Source organism: Bufo bufo, chromosome 6 (assembly GCF_905171765.1).
Source record: "Bufo bufo chromosome 6, aBufBuf1.1, whole genome shotgun sequence".
NCBI classification, from domain to species: Eukaryota; Metazoa; Chordata; class Amphibia; order Anura; family Bufonidae; genus Bufo; species Bufo bufo.
Window position 1 is genome coordinate 292,735,822 of NC_053394.1, and position 15,540 is coordinate 292,751,361.

General features: G+C 48.3%; 1 protein-coding gene across 1 annotated transcript in view; it reads left to right on the plus strand.

Annotated features, from left to right (window-relative positions):
* LOC121003065 (NXPE family member 1-like) overlaps window positions 1-15,540 on the plus strand; it is a 1,048,328-nt gene that overhangs the window by 54,314 nt on the left and 978,474 nt on the right. The window lies entirely within an intron of this gene.

Consider the following 15,540-nt stretch of genomic DNA (forward strand, 5'->3'; position numbering starts at 1 on the left):
TTACGCTGCACTGCTACACCACTCTAAGGCCTCTTGCAGACATGCGTTCCTCCCGCAGTGAGTCCGCATGGCAGCACCCAGCCTGACCTCCCAGCACTGATGGGATTCGATTCACATAGCATTATATTGATTTATGATGCTATGTAACCCTTACAGTCCTGGAATGTATTAGATGACACTAACAGCATTATGCCAGTGTTATCCAATACATTCCAGAACTTTAAGGGTTAGATCATAAAATCAATATAATGCTATGTGACCTTCGGCTGTGCTGGGAGGTCAGGCCGGGTGCTGCGATGTGGACTCTCTGCGGGAGGAACGCTAGTCTGCAAGGGGCCTAAGGGCTCTTTCATACGAGCGGATGCCGTGCGGGTAATCCGCTGAGTGAAAGAGTGCCAAACCCTGTCCTGGACAGCAGAAACACTGAGCATTAACATGATTGATAATGCTCTTTGCCTCTGTGATCTTTTTACTACAAAATCACGGTGACCACTGTATCTCACTGTGATTTTTGCAGTAAAAATGTCAGAGAGGCACGGAGCACTATCAATCATGTTAATGCTCTGTGTCTCTGCTGTCCGTAGCGGGGCTTGGCTGTCTTTCACACAGCAGATTACCCGCACGGCATCCGCTCCTATGAAAGAGCCCTTAGGCCTCATGCACACGGCCGCTGTGCATTCGTTGCAGTCCCCAATGCACGGGTAACGTCCGTGCAGCGGCCGAGACTGATCCTGACCCATTTAACTTGAATGGGTCCGTTAACCATCCGCCCCCTGCAAAAAAAAAAAATCTATTTTATTGGGGTGCGGAGGCACGGCCAGCAACACCACGGAAGCACTCCATAGTGCTTCCATGGGGTTCCGATCCATGCATTTGTTCTGCATCTCTGTGATTGCGGACCCATTCAAGTGAAAGGGTCCGCATCTGTGATGGAGTGCACATGGGCCGGTGCCCGTGTATTGCGTTGCGGACCTGCCGTATGCGGGCCGAAATACAGCCATGGGCACACAACGTGTGAATGAGGCCTAAAACATAAGCTCCTATAAGAAAATAGTCAATAATACACTTTATTGGCAAAAATTCATAAGAGGAAAATTTCCTCTTATGAATTTTTGCCAATTAACTGTATAATTGATTTCATGCATTCTGGTATTTTCTTATAGGAGTTTACTGTATTTTTCACCCTATAAGACGCACTTTTTTTTTGCGTCTTACGGGGCAAATGCTGCGACCGTCGGGTGTATCTGCTGAGAGGGAGGAGGGGCTGGGGGCCGGCATCTGGTTCTGTAATGGCAGCGGGGCCCCGTGCAGTCACTGTATTCTACTACACTGGGCCCCTCTCCCTGTATTATATAATAATATCTAACTTGTGGGTATTGTTAAAGTATTCAAATCATTTTAAATCCAGCGCTGTACTACTTACTACTAACTTCTTGGTCAGGAGGCCGGGCGGACAGGTGCTCGCAGTGTAGCTCACTACTAGAGTTGAGCGGACACCTGGATGTTCCGGTTCGGCCGGACTTCACAAAAAAGTTTGAGTTCGGGACTCGAACCCCATTGAAGTCAATGGGGACCCAAACTTTTGAGCACTAAAATGGCTGTAAAAATGTCATGGAAAGGGCTAGAGGGCTGCAAATGGCATCAAAATGTGATTAAGAGCATGGCAAGTGCTCTGCAAACAAATGTGGATGGGGAAATGAATTTAAATAACATAAGATACGTAAAAATAATCTTGATCTAGGAGGACGAGGTCCATATGGAGTAGGAGGTTGAGGAGGCGGATGATGTGGCGGTGTATGTGGAAGCGGTGGTGGAGGAGGAGGAGGTAGCCTACACTGAGTTTATGGTTTTAAATTTTTTTTTTTTTTTTAATTGGGGTACACCCCAAAACATTGGAAAATATAATCTGTGATAACTCCCTCCAGTCGTGCTAAACACACGTTCAGACAATACACTGGCTGCAGGGCAGGCCAGCACCTCCAAGGGGTAAAGGGCAAGCTCAGGCCATGTGCCCAATTTGGAGATCCAGAAGTTGCAGGGGCTGACCCCCGTCAGTCAGTTTGTGTAGGCGTGTGCAAACTTAATGCACCACCATGTCGCACATCCCCGTGATGTTGACGATCCAATTTAATATCTGCTCTATCAACTTTCGATGTTCTTTTATACGCCTACCATGGTGATCACGGGTGGCAGGATATCAGGGTTCCAGGCCGGAGAGGGAGCCTATCACGGTTGGCGTGACATCACATACGTGACACAGAGGGAGGGAACAAGGAAGGCCCTGCCCAAGTGAGAGGGAAGGTGGTGACCCCTGACTCACCTAGCGGCTGGCACCTGGCTGCCCTGACGTCCCTAGACGGGTTTCTCACCCGTACGCCGATCACGTGCCTAAAGCCCTGGCTTTCCCTAAGCTGAGCCCTAGATAGTGAACAGGGCGGTCGGAACACTAGTCCGCACCACTAGCTCTAAAGGAAAACACCAAGGGAAGGACAGACAATACAAACTCAACATATAATCCCAGGTGGGCGACAACAGGAGACAACAAGAATCCCAACAGGGATCCGGAGGGAAGCACTCTGGAACGACAACCAGGATTCACAACTCCAGTGGGTCAGTATAGATGTCCAGGCAGGAAGCTCTATAACTGGCAACTAGAGAAGAGTGAGGGGAGAATATATGGAGGTTGGGAGTGGCAGACAAGAAACAGCTGAGGGGGAGAAGCTACGGATCCCTGATTGAGACAAAAAGGATAGCAAGGCAAACACAGAAAACAATCACTAAGAAACAACGTGATCTTTAGATATAGAGCGCGCAGCCACCCGCTGCGACCTCCTGACCCCGGGTATAACTGAGTCAGACGTGGCTCTTGATACCCTCGTGACAGAGCCTGAGAAAAGGATACCACATGCAAGGGAGGTCAATGGATGAAATTAAATGTAATCGAGCGGAAATGTGGGACAAAGTATTGAAGCATGAGCTTCCAAGTTAAGGAGAGGGCACGCGGCATTACCCACTCCCGACTCGGGGAGTTAGAGACGATAAATAACAATACAGGGCTCTTAAGATGCCCTGTTATTGGAATGATTAATAAAAAAATTCTTGGGAATGTCACTGTGGTATTTTTGATTTGTAAACGTTAGCCAGGAGAGGCCCTGCTGCCGCTTTGTTGACTCTAGCTAACTTCTGCCTGAACGAATGTCCCTGTGACGTCCACCATCCATTTAAAATTTAAAATTATAGAGCGGAAATATGGGACAAAGTATTAAAGCGTAAAAGTGGGACAACTTTTTAAAGTTTAAGCATTGAATGAAAGGATGTGGCTCGCATCAATTGATGAAGAATTTCTTAAATTTTATTCCCTGGCAACTATGCAGAGCAGGGGTTTCCATCGGCAAAATTTGAAAGATTTCACCTGACAATGTAACAGACGATTTTTTTAAATTTATGTTCCTGTCACCTATGTAGAGGTGCCCCAGTGACATCCACCATCCATTTCTAAATCTTCTCTATCAACTTTCGATGTTCTTTTCTGAGCCTACCATGTATATCACGGTTATCGGCGAATCAGGGTTCCACGCCAGAGAGGGAGCGTGAGAAAGGGAGACTCATCCAAGGGAGGTCAATGGTTGCAATGGGATGAAGCGCAAATGTGGGAAAGGTTATTGAGACGCAAATGTAGGAAAAGATATTAAGGCGCAAATGTGGGACAAATAACTGAAGCGCAAATGTGGGAAAAGGTATTGAAGTGCAAATGTGGTACAACTTTCTAAAGTTTAAGCATTGAATTGAAGGAGGTGGCGTGCATCAATTAAAGAAGAATTTCTGAAATTTTATTCCCTGTCACCTATGCAGAGCAGGGGTTTATTCACAACCAAAATTGTAAAATGTCAACCCAAGAATGTAACCGAAAAATTAACCTGTCTACTTGGTAGAGCAGGGGTCTATGACAGAATATTTTTTTTATTGTCACCCGAAAATGTAAAATAAAAATTATTGAAATTTATTAAGCTGTCAACTAGGTAGAGGAGGGGTATATTACAACCAAAAATTGGTGAATCTCACCCGAAAATATAACTGACAAAGTAGTAAAATAAAATAAAATACGTACAAATAAATAAATTTGATTTATGAGGTGGAGTTCCATATGGAGTAGGAGTTTGAGGAGGCGGTGGACGTAGCGGTGTAGGTGGAAGCGGCAGTGGATGAGGACGAGGTAGCCAACACTGGTTTTTGGTTTTAATTTTTTTAAATTAGGTTACACTCCAATAGTGTGTGAAAAATCGAAAATACAAGAATGAGCAATTGTGCTGCTGTATAACAATGGCTGGTTAAGGCAGGTATACATGTCTATTCTGCACAAGGTATGGACAAGTCCTGCAGGATCCATGCCTGGTTCATTTTAATAAACGTGAGCTTGTGGACAGGCGGCTGCGCTTATCTGTGATAACGCCCCCTGCTGTGCTAAACACGCGTTCAGATGATACACTGGCTGCAGAGCAGGCCAGCACCTCCAAGGCGTAAAGGGCAAGCTCAGGCCATGTGCCCAATTTGGAGACCCAGAAGTTGAAGAGGGCAGACCCGTCCTCTGTGCGAGGTGTATCGTCTGTCCTCTGTATCCCCCCAGCCACGCACCTGTGATGGCCATGAGCTGGTCTGGGTGCCACCCTGCTGTAAACATGGTTTGTCCTCCTTCATCTCCTCCTCCTCCTCCTCATCCTCCACCTCGTCATCCTCCAGAACTGTGCCCTAACTGGACAATTGTGTACCTGGCGTTTGTGGGTGCAGGAACCCACCCTCGGAGCCACTTGTGAATGACTGGCCGGAAAACCTCCGAAATGATCCCTCTTCCTCCTCCTCCTGTGCCACATCCTCTTTCATCATCGCCAGCAGCGTTTTTTCAAGGAGGCATAGAAGTGGGATAGTTACGCTGAGAACGGCATTATCGGCACTTGCCATGTTGGTGAAGTACTTGAAACAGCGCAACAAGGAACACGGGTCTCGCATGGAGGCCCAGTCATTGGTGGTGAAGTGGTGCTGTTCCGCAGAGCGACTCACACATACGTGCTGCAGCTGAAACTCCACTATTGCCTGCTGCTGCTCGCACGGTCTGGCCAGCATGTGCAAGGTGGAGTTCCACTTTGTGGGCACGTCGCATGTGAGGCGGTAAGCGGGAAGGCCGAAGTTACGCTGCAGCGCTGATAGGCGAGCAGCAGCAGGGTGAGAACGCCAAAAGTGCGCACAGACGGCCCATACTTTATGAAGCAGCTCTGACATATCGGGGTAATTTTTAAGGAATCTCTGCACCACCAAATTCAGCACATGCGCCAGGCAAGGGATGTGCGTCAAACCGGCTAGTCCCAGAGCTGCTATGAGATTTCGCCCATTATCGCACACCACCAAGCCGGGCTTGAGGCTCACTGGCACCAACCACTCATCGGTCTGTTGTTCAAGGCCCGTCCACAGCTCCTGCGCAGTGTGGGGTTTGTCCCCTAAACAGATAAGTTTTAAAACTGCCTGCTGTCGTTTACCCCTGGCTGTGCTGAAGTTGGTGGTGAAGGTGTTACGCTGACCGGATGAGGAGTCGGTAGAGGATGAGGAAGCTGAGTAGGAGGAGGAAGCAACAGGAGACAAACTGAAGCGCCATGCAATTCTCGGTGGTGGAAGGACATGCGCCAAACTGCTATCCGCCTCAAGCCCAGCCGCCACTGCGTTTACCCAGTGTGCTGTTATGGAGATATAACGTCTCTGACCGTGCTTACTGATCCACGTATCCGTAATGAGGTGCACCTTGCCACAGATGGCGTTGCGCAGTGCACACCTGATTTTGTCCCCTACTTGGTTGTGCAGGGAAGGGATGGCTTGTCTGGAAAAGTAGTGGCGGCTGGGCACGACTTACTGTGGGACAGCCACCGCCATAAGGCCTTTCAAACTATCTGTCTCCACCAGATGGAATGACAGCATTCCAAATGCCAGTAATTTAGAAATGCTGGCATTCAGGACTAGGGATCGCGGGTGGGTAGGGGGGTACTTCCTCTTCTCCATTGTTTGGGAGATGGAGAGCTGAACGCTTCCGTGGGACATTGTGGAGATGCTTGGTGACCCAGGTGGTGGTGTTGCTGGAAGATCCTCTGTTTGCGAGCGGCAGGTGGCACTGTCACTCCAGAGGTGCATGAAGAGGCTGAGACTGCAGCAGAAGAGGAAGCAGGAGGAGCCAGAGACCTTTCTTGGTTTTTGAGGTGTCTACTCCACTGCAGCTCGCGCTTAGCACTTAAATGCCTAGTCATTCAGATTGTGCTCAGGTTCAGAACGTTTATGCCTCGCTTTAGGCTTTGATTGCACAGCGTGCAAACCACTCGTGTCTTTCGTCAGCATATTGTATGAAGAACTGCCACGCCAGGGAACTCCTTGGAGCTGGCTTTGGTGTGCTCGGTCCCTTGCTGTGGTGGGCAGTAGCAGGCGTACTGTCTAGAGGACGGCCGCTCCGCTTTTGCACCCTGCTCCCTCTTCTGCTGTGCTGGTGGCTCTGTGCGACCACCGCCTCTTTATCCAAACTACATAGGTCACGCGCATGACCTTGATTCCATGTGGGGTCGAGGACCTCATCATCCTCCACATCCTCTTCCACCCAGTCTTCACCCCTGCCCTCTTTGTCGGTCTGCACACTTTCGAAAGCCCCAGCAGTTGGCACCTGTGCTTCGTCATCATCCGAGACGTGCTGCGATGGTCCTCCCATGTACTCATCTTGAAAGATAAGTGGTTGGGCATTCGTGACCTCAATCTCTTCCACTTCTGGGGCAGGGCTAGGTGGATGGACCTGGGAAACCCTGCTAACAGTCATCAAAAAGCAGAAGAGACTGCTGCATGACTTGGGGCTCAGACTGCTTGGCTAATTTGCAAGTGGGTGAGGTCAAAGACTGATGGACATCGGCTGCAGGTGCCAACTCTGATCTTTCAGCAGGAGACTGGGTGGGAGTCAATCTGAAAGAACTGGAGGCACTGTCAGCAACCCAATCTACTATCGCCTGTACTTGTTCAGGCCTCACCATTCGTAGAGCTGCATTAGGCCCGACCAAATATCGCTGCAGGTTCTGTCGCCTACTCGCACCTGAGGAAGGGGTTTCACTTGTGCGTGTAGCTGGCACAGATCGACCACGTCCTCTCCCTGCAACAGGAGCTCCACCAGCAGCACCACGACCTGGGCCACGTCCCTTATTTGACGCTCTCCTCATATTTCTCAAATTTAGGATCTTGCCCTAAATGGGTGTTTAATAGCAGAATAGAGCCACAGTATGTAAAGGGTGTATCTCACACACCTTGATCCTGACTAGGCCGCAATTAAAGATTTGTGCCCAAAATGGGTGTTTGTTTAATAACTGAATAGAACCACACTATGTAAAAGCTGTATCTCACAATGACATATGCAGCAAAGGCTGCAAAATAAACTTTTTTTCCCCAAACGGGTGTTTATTTAATAACTGAATGTGACAGCAGTATATAACCCTGGAATTTCAAACGTCTTGATGCTGCAAGGGCAGAAAAATTGTGCATTTTGCCCAAAAAAGTGTGTTTTATTAATAGAAGAATATAACCCCTGTATATAAAGGGTGTTTCTCACACGCCCTGACCCACACTAGGCTGCAATTAAAGATTTGTGTCCATAATTGCTGTATTTCAAATGACTGAATATAACCCCTGTATATAAAGGGTGTTTCTCACACGCCCTGACCCACACTAGGCTGCAATTAAAGATTTGTGTCCATAATTGCTGTATTTCAAATGACTGAATATAACCCCTTTATATAAAGGGTGTATCTCACAATGACATATGCAGCAAAGGCTGCAAAATAAACTTTTTTTCCCCAAACGGGTGTTTGTTTAATAACTGAATATGACAGCAGTATATAACCCTTGAATTTCACACGTGCTGATGCTGCAAGGCCTGTAAAATTGTGTATTTTGGCAAAAAAAAAAGTGTTTTTTTAAAAACCCAGAAAATTATGGCTGTATTTCTAGCTTAAATTGCACATTGACTAATTCAGATGTTGCATATTGCCAAAAAAGTGTTTTGTTTTTTTTTACTAACAGAATATATAAGCTGTATATATTAAACTTGAATTTCACACTTGCAGATCTGTAAAATAGTGGATTCCCTTACGTCCTACCAGCAGCACAGATGAGTGTTAACTGCCCCCCGTGGACTGGTAGGACCGGCGGAATTTTTAATGAGCCCAAAGAATAACCAATGAAAGAACTCCAGCTCCCCTAAAGGGAAGGGTTCGCCCCCCAGCCCACCGTGTTTTTTTCTGTCCTTTGGACAGGTGGACTGGCGAGTTTTCTCTCACTCTCTGGGAATTGGAGACTGTTTTACTATGAGTTCATCGTTGTCTCCTTTTTTTAGGATTGCAGGCGCTCATTGAATGCGCTTTATTTTTATTATATTCCCCCCATTTAGCTGGCTTGGGTTAGCGATACCTGGGGGTAATGCATTGCCTCACTGAGTTGCTCTCCCCTCCTGGGATGTGTCGGCTGCGCTCCGATTCCGGCGTGGCATGGGTGCCGCCATGACCGGAAGTGACGTGCAGCCGTCTGCGGCGTCACTTCCGGTCTTTCGGTCTGACAGTGTTTTTCTGTTACTAAAGCAAACTAGGTTATGCCGGCCGGGTTTTTTTTCCCACGGGGGAAGGGGGGGGGGGGATTAAGATAAAGGGGAAGGGTATTCCTTTTACCAAACTAAGGTTTAAAACAAGATATCTGTGGCAGTGACGTTCTGGGGGAGGGCCTGTTACAGGCTTTCTTCCCCTGGGTGGAGCTTTTCCCTTCTTAAGCTCCCTGATATCTTCAGTCTGTCTCTGGTTGCGCTGCTTTAACAAGCTAGCTCCAGAGTCTCCTGTGCTCAGTTGAGAGTTTTTTGCTATCTTCTGAATTCTCTTCAGCTTCTAATATTTTCAAGTGCCTGACTTTTCTCCTCCGGTTCGTGCCGCTAACTAATGTGTTTAACTCCCTTAGTTTTTTAGGGATGTTTTAATCTCTTTTTTTTTATTTCAGCTATGGCTTCTCCTAGAGAGTCAGACCAGCAGCGGAAGTCTGCGGCCAAGAGGAAACACCTGGCCTGTTATGATTGCAACACGCCTCTAGACGATAGTTGCCCCTATTCCAGGTGCGACAGTTACCGTTCTGGCACCGCTACAGAACCTACGATGCAAGACATGTATCAGTGGGCAAAGACTTATGTGGACGACTCCATCAAGGGTGTCGTACGGCTACTGAATGAGAGGCTACCAGGCCCCTTCCAGACTCCGATGGAAGTTGCCGCCCCTACTGACAGACCCATGCCCCTCTCTGTGGGGTCATCTTCCTCTGATGAGGAGGAATCGACTTTGTGTTTTTTTTTCACCCGAAAAAACACAGAAGTTATTGAAGTCCATCAGGTCGGGGGACCATGATGTTGACATAGGGGAGTCTTCCGATCCCGCCTGTCGGACTCAGCGGGTCTTTAAGGCAGATGTTTTCTGTGATGCGCACAGAATGGAAAAAAAACTGAAAAAGGTCCAGTCCTCACCCGATGGAATCATGGGGTTCCATCCCTAAGGTGGACATAGCTATAGGCAAATTGTCCAGGCGCACTCTGGTTCCTGCGGATGATGGGTCTAGCCTGCAGGACCCTCTAGATAGGAGGGCAGAGTGCACCCTGAGAAGGGGCTACTCGGCGGCCGCAGCCTCGGCCTCAACTTCTATTGCAGCCACGGAGGTCTCTTCCTTCCTACGTTCTAAGCTGAACCAGATCCAGACTGATGTCGACCAGTGTGTCTCCAGGGACGACATCCTGGCCGCATTTAAATCCGTCAATCTGGCCATGGATTTCCTATGTGACACATCCCAGCTACAGCTAAAGTTGACAGCCAAGACAATGGCTCTGGTGTCAGCTGCTAGGAGACCTCTATGGCTAAAGCCCTGGAATGCGGATAACGTATCCAAATATAATCTCTGTGGGCTCCCCTTTGAACCGGACCACTTATTCGGTTCGGAACTGGACACCATCATGGAGGGACTCTCCGATAAAAAGGGAGAGTCTCCCCCAACAACCCTTTCGGGCCCGGGGCAGGCAAGATCACAGAGGCAGATCCAGACAGCAGGCCAGGCGTAGAGATTGGGGGGGGGGGGGGGGGGCAGTCTGGAAGATTTTCCAGACGCTCCCGTAAACCCACCAAGGAGGCAAAACCCTCCTGACTATGGGCCTCTCAGAGGCTCTTGGTTAAACTCTGCTACCCCTGTCGTTACGCCTCTGGATTTTCCCGTACCCCTCCCTCAGCTCCCTGTAGGGGGTCGTCTTTCCCATTTCCAGCACGTATGGGCCCAGGAAATCTCAGATCCCTGGGTGCAAAGCATAGTGGCTACTGGCTATCTAATAGACCTCGTTTCTCTCCCCCTAGAAAGATTCGTTGCCACTCGAAGTTTCCTGCCGGCCAGACAGAAGATCCTAGAATCTTATATTCAGGACTAAATTTCCAAGGGAGCCCTGGAGGAGGTACCAGCAGGGGAGAAGGGTCTAGGGATTTATTCTCAAGTATTCCTGGTACCCAAGAAAACAGGAGATCTCCGGATGATCATAGATTTGAGATTCCTCAATCGATTTGTAAGGAGAACCAGTTTCCGGATGGAAACCATAAGGTCAGTCAGCCACATCCTCAGTCCTGGGGACGTGATAGCTACTCTGGACCTCAAGGATGCTAACCTCCACATCCCGATCCATCCTTCCTCTCGGAAATTTCTCAGGATCGCGGTCCAGATTTCAGGGGTGCGCAGGCATTTTCAATTTGCCGCTCTCCCCTTCGGAATCTCTTCTGCCCCTCTTATCTTCACCAAGGTGGTAGTGTCGGTGGTGGCAGCTCTGAGACTCCAGGGACTGACCATTGTTCCCTACCTGGACGATTGGCTTCTTCTAGCCTCTTCGGTCCCTATACTTACTCATCATCTTCATGTCGCAATTTCCTTTCTGCTCCGCCTCGGCTGGATCATCAACTGGCAGAAGTAGAACGTGAGCCCTTCGACTTCAATCCATTATTTAGGATTAGTGGTCAACTCTCTGGAGATGTCCCTCTAGTTGACTCCAGAAAGAGGAGCACGGATTCGGGACCTGGCAAGGTTCCTCTCCGTCCCACGACGAGTCTCCATCCAGACTCTCATGAAGATGTTGGGGCTCATGTCAGCGGCTGCAGATACAGTCCCTTGGGCTTTATGGCACCTCCGGCCTCTTCAATCGGAGGTTCTAGACTAATGGAACGGCAGCCCTGCGGGGCTAGATTCCCTGTGCTCCCTATCCAACCAAACCCGGAATTCCCTCAGATGGTGGTTCCATCTACCAGCAGGGAAGTCTATGACCCAACCAGTTTGGCTCATATTGACAACAGACGCGTCCCTTGTAGGCTGGGGCACCCATTTAGACGGATCCCCGATCCGGAGGTCTTGGTCTCCTCAGGGCATATCCGGGGGTCTTGGTCTCCTCAGGAGTGGCATCTTTTTTCAAATCTACGCGAGATGCGTGCTATCCTGCTAGCCCTCCTCCAATTCGCCCCCTCAAATCCGGGGCAAAGCAGTGAAAGTCCAGTCAGACAACATGACTGCAGTGCTTTACATAAACAAGCAGGGAGGCACAAGATCCTTGCCCCTTTCAGAGATCGGGGTTATCTTGCGGTGGGCAGAGCTGAACCTATCCCATCTATCTGCCACTCACATACGAGGCTCCCTCAACATCATTGCGGATCGCGGCTTACCGACCATGGAGTGGTCACTACATCCTGAGATCTTCAGGCAGCTAGTCCTCAGATGGGGCATGCCAGAGGTGGATCTCATGGCAACCAGGTTCAACGCCAAGGTGCAGAGGTTCTGTTCTCTATACAGGGAGGACAACCCCCTGGCGATAGACGCTCTGACGATACCATGGAGGTTCAGGCTGGCCTACATCTTCCCTCCCTTTTCCATGATTCCGAGGGTATTGATGAAAATCCGTCAGGATCAGGCCTCGGTAATAGCCATCATACCATTTTGGCCCAGGAGATCCTGGTTTACCCAGCTCATTCAGATGATTCGGGGACAATATTGGAGACTTCCCCCGGAGCAGACCCTGGTGTCGTGGGACTCTCATCTCTGCCCAGATCTGCACAGATTCAACCTGACAGCCTGGAGGTTGATCAGTCCCTTCCCAGAGTGGATGGGCTCTCTGAGTCGGTCCTGAGAACCCTGTCGCATTCCAGAGCAGAGTCTACCAAGAAGGCCTACTCCCGGATCATGAGGATCTTCACATCATGGTGTAGTTCCAACCAGGTGGCGTCTGCAGATCCGCCCCTCTCTGCGATCTTACAGTTCCTCCAGGATGGGTTAGACAGAGGTCTCTCCCCATCTACCCTGAAGGTTCAAGTTTTTGCCATCTCGGCCTGTCTGAACAGACCATATTCTCGGGACCCGCTCATCAAACGCTTCCTTAAGGGAGCAGAAAGATTGAAGCCTACAATACTGAAACCCGTTCCCCAATGGGACTTGTCAGTAGTTCTCAAGGGGTTAGCATCTCCCCCCTTTGAACCTTTGGAAGAGGCAAGCTTTAAGTTTCTAACTCTTAAAGTGTTTTTTCTTCTGGCTATAACCTCAGCCAAAAGAATTTCTGAGCTGCAAGCTTTCTCCACTTTACACCCATACATCATCTTTTTACAGTCCTTCTAAAATTTCTACCTTATTTTAGACCTAAGGTTCCAACTTTTCAAAATATTAACCAGGTAATTTCTCTACCTGTATTATTCTCTGCCTCCTCCTTTGATGTTCCAGTTAGACATCCACTGGAAATATCGAGATGCCTCCAGATCTATGTGGATAGATCCAGAGAATTCAGGATGGATGAGAACCTCTTCATCCTGTTTGCCGGTAAGTCTAAAGGCCGTAAGGCGTCTAAAACTACTATTAGTTGCTGGGTCAAGGAAGCCATTAGGGAAGCTTTCACCTCCCAATCCTTAGATCCTCCGGAGTTTGTGAGGGCCCATTCTACTAGGGCCGTAGCTACCTCTGTCGCGGAGAGAAGTCTTCTCCCCCTAGAGTTGATCTGTAAGGCGGCTTCCTGGAGCTCTGAATCAACCTTCATCTCTCATTATAGAATAGATGCTAAGGTAGCAGAGTTTTCGGCCTTTGGGCAGACAGTTCTTACTTCTGCCAGGCATGAGGACCCTCCCTAGGGGATTCTTCTTGCTATCTCCCCATCTGTGCTGCTGGTAGGACGTAAGGGAATCGTTAATTTCTAACGATAATTTATTTTCCCTTAGTCCTAACAGCAGCGCACAAATTTTCCCGCCCTAAGTGCTTTCTTGCTATAGACACGGTGGGCTGGGGGGCGAACCCCTCCCTTTAGGGGAGCTGGAGTTCTTTCATTGGTTATTCTTTGGGCTCATTAAAAATTCCGCCGGTCCTACCAGTCCACGGGGGGCAGTTAACCCCCATCTGTGCTGCTGTTAGGACTAAGGGAAAACAAATTATCGTTAGAAATTAACGATTTTGGCAAAAAAATGTGTGTTTTTAAAAACCCAAAAAATTATGGCTATTTCTAGCTTAAATTGCACACTGACTAATCCAGATGTTGTATATTGCCAAAAAAGTGTGTTTTTTTTACTAACAGAATATATAAGCTGTATATATTAAACTTGAATTTCACACATGCAGATCTGTAAAATAGTGGATTTTGGCAATAAAAGTGTGTTTTTAAAAACCCAGAAAATTATGGCTGTATTTCTAGCTTAAATTGCACACTGACTAATCCTGCAAATGCACCAGATGTATATTGCCAAAAAAGGGTGATTTTTTTTTACAACCAGATTATTAGTGCAGTTTTTCAAGATTGGATTTCAATGTCCCAAAAGCTCAGATGCAGTGCTGGTGCACTGAGCTTGCATAAAATGGCCACCGCCGCGGCCCACCTAACAGACGGATAAAAGTAATTTTTTTTTCGGTCACTGGGCTCAGGGCAGGGTAAAAAGATTGTGCCCTGCACCCACACAAATAAATGTATGTCGATCACTGAGTTAGATTCACGTTCTGAACAAAGATTCTTTCCTATTCTCTCCCTGAAATCACCAGCAGCATCCTCTCCCTACACTAGTAACAGCAGAGTGACGTGCAGCGCTATGTGACTCCAGCTTATATAGACGCTGGGTCACATGCTGCACTGGCCAATCACAGCCATGCCATTAGTAGGCATGGCTGTGATGGCTTCTAAGGGCACAGAGTTAAACGCTTGTTGATTGGCTGCTCTGCAGCCTTTCAAAAAGCGCCAAGAAATCGCCAAACACTGAACCCGAACTTTTACTGAAATGTTCGGGTCCGGGGTCCAAAAATCCTAAAGTTCGGTACGAACCCGAACTTTATAGTTCAGGTTCGCTTAACCCTAGTACCCAGAGGAAACCCACGCAAACACGGGGAGAACATACAAACTCCATGCAGATGTTGACCTTGGGCGAATTCAAACCTAAGACCCCAGCACTGCAAGGCATCAGTGCTAACCAGACGCACCATGCTTGCCTTGAACTCTATAACACCTATTTAAAGTGCATTCTATGTACTAACTACTGGTCCATTTCATGCTAAGAACTGTACTGATCAGTTTTGCATTTGAGTTTTTCTATAAAGAACTACTGTGCTACATAACTGTCTCCTCATTGCTTCCTGCACTACTATGCTGCAAAGTGTTGGCATCACAACAACCAAGACCCTGCCTTGCACCTCAAAACCTCCAACACCGAGGGCACCTCAACTATCACCAGGCAGGAGAACTGCAGAACAGGATTTTGTGACCTGAAGGGAAGAAAGGTACACCCTTCCACATTCCTGCTTTAGCCCAAGGAGCATCAGAACCATGAGTATTACTACAACTCCCATCTGGTCATCCACACTCACACACAACCCTGCGGAATGCCTCAACTACCATACTTCCCAATGTTTTTGTTCATAATTATAGGACATTTTAACCCTTACCTTCCATCCATCTGCAGCATCTTAGTAGGGCTATGGAGAGGAAGACCAGAGTGGTAGTGGTGTTGGTGGTAGTTGTCATGGCACTAATGGTAGCTGGGTCGTCCTCCTAAAGTGGTCTGTAGGGTGTTAGGAGTGGTAGTTGTTTCTCCCAGGGCACACCCTGGTTGGAGTCTCTCGGCCAATAGAAGGTGAGGTGCCCTTGATGGTGAGGTGTGGAATCACTTAAATGACAGCTTAAAGTGGTTGGCTCTTCGACATTCAATGTATATTACTAGGATATACCATCAATGTCAAATAGGTGTGGGTCCCACCTCTGGGACCCAAATCTATCTCCAGATTGGGGCGCCTGAAGTGAAGGAGAGCAGACCATGTAAGCACAGCAACCAATATGGGAGTTCTGAAAATAGCTGACCTTTTGGCTCTGCTATTTCCAGCAGTCCCATAGAGGTGAATGGAGACATGGCCGTACATGCGGGGTAAGCGCTCCATTCACTGCTCTGAGACTTCTGAAAATAGAATAGCTTGCTGGGGGTT